The sequence below is a fragment of the Hibiscus syriacus genome, unplaced genomic scaffold (genome assembly GCF_006381635.1).
Source record: "Hibiscus syriacus cultivar Baekdansim isolate YM2019G1 unplaced genomic scaffold, ASM638163v2 tig00112528_pilon, whole genome shotgun sequence".
NCBI classification, from domain to species: Eukaryota; Viridiplantae; Streptophyta; class Magnoliopsida; order Malvales; family Malvaceae; genus Hibiscus; species Hibiscus syriacus.
This window is the reverse complement of record NW_024063356.1, coordinates 839,422-842,449: the sequence shown is the minus strand read 5'-3', so window position 1 is coordinate 842,449 and position 3,028 is coordinate 839,422. Positions and strand designations below refer to the sequence as shown.

At 35.5% G+C, this 3,028-nt stretch overlaps 1 long non-coding RNA gene across 1 annotated transcript; it reads right to left on the bottom strand.

Annotated features, from left to right (window-relative positions):
- Nucleotides 1-273: 273 nt before the first annotated feature.
- On the bottom strand, nt 274-638 carry LOC120181507. Its single transcript, XR_005521764.1, has 3 exons — nt 588-638; nt 390-489; nt 274-296 (listed from the first exon to the last, which is right to left on the bottom strand). It is a non-coding gene; the product is annotated as an uncharacterized LOC120181507 (long non-coding RNA).
- Between the last annotated feature and the right edge of the window lie 2,390 nt (nt 639-3,028).

The window sequence follows — 3,028 nt, the reverse complement described above, 5'->3', positions numbered from 1 at the left end:
GAGAATAGAAGAAGAAATTATGCATTTCATTGAAATGAATCTTGCTTACATGATCAGAGGCTTAGCAGTTCATTTATATCAGTTGATTGACTATAACAGCTGATTAACAACTTCCCTTAACTAACTAGTAACTGTACTAAACCAATTCCTAACAGCTTTTGGTTACAACTAACTTGACTAACATTTATACACTAACATTCCCCATGCAATTCGTACTTTTAGCTTTGCTTTCTGATGAACACTCTTCATGTTGCTCACATATACTAACATTCCATTTGTTCTATCATGATCTGTGTCTGCAGTACAAGAAAAACCATTTCTGGGTGAAGATTAAACAAGAAAATTACCACACATTTCAATCAGTTTGATGGAAATACCAGAAAATTCACCTTCCTTTGTCTAGCCAGTGCAAGAGCTCCTTCGAGTTGTTTCTCAAGGTTTTGCAGCTCTTTAACATTCAATGGTCCAAGATCCTCTCCAAGAAAAGGCCTGATATAATAATCATATAAACATACATATATATTTTCAACTAGACAAACAACAGAACTTTCTCTTTTTTTTTTTGGTGATTTGAAAAACTGCTTAACCTTTGAGTGCGTTGCAGTGCTTCATATTTTGCCTTCAAATAGGTTACCTCTTGGTTTGGTACCAACTCTGAATCGATATGCAAATGGAAGTCAAGCTCACTAATTTTTGCGGTTTGTAAAAGAAATTGTAGTGAAAAAAAGAACATGTGTTTCGCCTTCAAGGCTGTTGTCTTGAGGAGTAACGCAGCAACGCTGGTATCGCTCAAGCATCTTGGTCATACTGCGGAAAATGGAACTACAAAGTTACTATATAAACCCTATATAACATCTTAATTTTCAAGATCAACCACTATGCAGACATAATGATATATAAATTACAAGTGTAAAAGTACTACTCGAAGAAAGAAAGGGGTATGCTTGGTCTCATTGCAGGTGAAAAAAAGAGAGAAAAAGTACGAGTAGAACATTGGTTAAAACTTAAAACCAGAATATCAAAGAATTAAAAGGCATGAAGACAAACACCAGTCACTACGAGTTCGTGCTTCTCTTTTTGGTTTTATCTGTAGGGTGAAAATAAAACAAAAGGAAAGAAAGAAAAGGAAAACACTAGATCTTGAAAAGGGACTCAGTGGTCATAAGGCAAAAACCTATTATTTTGATTGGATTATGAGAACGAAGTCATCATGATTATGTTGGATCATAAACTTGATCCATTATGGGAGCCTAAACCCAAACCCAAACTAAATTGATGTCATTACTTACATCATTTAATTAAAGATGTCATTGCTTACATCATTTAAGTAATGATGTCATTGCTTACATCAATTTAGTTAGGTAAGAGTTAGATATTTTGTTGAATTTATAATGGTTTAAATTAGTTTATTTTTGTGGTGTAGGATTGTTCTTGAGTAGTATAAATACCCCTTCTCATTTTAGTTTTAAGCATCAAGAAAAATTAAGAGCTTCTAAGTGAATGAAGAAGTAAAGTCTTATAAGAGTGAGTTGTAATTCTTGTTTTTGAGTGAGAGTGTTCTTGTAATATTTGTTTGAGTTTCAATAAAAGTTGTTTGTGTGAGTGTTTTATTTCCAACAAAGTGGCATCAGAGAGAGCTGGAAAGATCGAAGGTCTCGACGAGAGGAATCCGACGCCGCCAGAATTTTCTCAATCTGAGTTCTGACGCACCGCCACGCACCGCCGGAAGACTGCTGCCAGAAAATCGAGTTGACTCACCGAGTTGAGCCGAGTCAGCCGAGTTGGAGCCCTTGACCGAGTTGTCCAAGTCCCTCCCAAGGTTTTTTCGGCGTTCCGGATTCATTCGTGCAATCGGATTTTACAAAATCTCATTATATTGAGAGATATGGCAAATGGTATGGCACCATTCCAAGTTCCGACACTCAATAACAACAACTACGACAATTGGAGTATCAAAAATGAAGGCACTTCTTGGATCACAAGACGTGTGGGATATCATAGAGAAAGGCTATAACGAGATTATGGATGATGATGGTTTTGAAAAGATTTTAAGTGCAAGCTCTAGCAAGGAAGAAATTGATAGTTTAAATTTTGACGTTATAAAAGAAAAAAAAAGAAATTGAAATAACTATCCTGATGGCAAGAAAACAAAAACAAATATCTCAGATCATAAATTCATCATCCTTGAAAAATGTAAATAATCTCATTTAAAATGGAGGTGTCTAACCAAGCTATCAATCCCTGAAGTTGTAATCGGTTTAGAAAAAAAAATAGTCAGAAATGGAGTACGTACAATTTGTCCCATCTCCACCCCCCCAAAAGGGTGGTGAGAAACAGCATGCTTTTGTGGCAAGAACTGAATGTGAAGGGGCCATGGCCAAAAATGGGAACATGTGCATAAAGAAAGCTTTGCCCCAACAATCAAAGCATTCCACAAACGGCGAACTTTTCTACCCACTACCACCACAGTCGTAGTCATGCATTAGAGAGCTCCGATGAAATAGAATATTTTATGCGGTCTGTCGCTATCTTTGTGGTGTTGGTTGGACCCACCAGGGAGAAAATTACCATCATTCAATATTCTTTTTTTGTTTCACTCAGCTGTGTGATCCTCTTTGTAGTAACATGGGATGTGTTTCTTTATTAGGGTTTTTCATATGTTCATTGCCACGCTAATTCTATTAATTGTATTTTAGCAAGTTTGGTAGTTTTGGTGAGGAAATTTTATAAAAAGGAATGTTTATTGATTTGGATAAATATAACTTATAGATTGGATTATCAAATCCCTTTTATTGGGTTTAAATATAAATTGTATTAGGGTAAAGTACACAACGGCTATCGGATAGAGCAAAATCACAACTGATAATTTGAGAAAATAAAAATGAAGATAAAAAGAGACAAAATTTACGTGGGAAACCCCTAAATTATATAGGGTAAAAACCACGGGCAACAGTAGAAGAATTTCACTATGAGAAAATAGGAATTACAACCTCTCTCGATCTACCAAGGAGAAAACAATGATAATTCT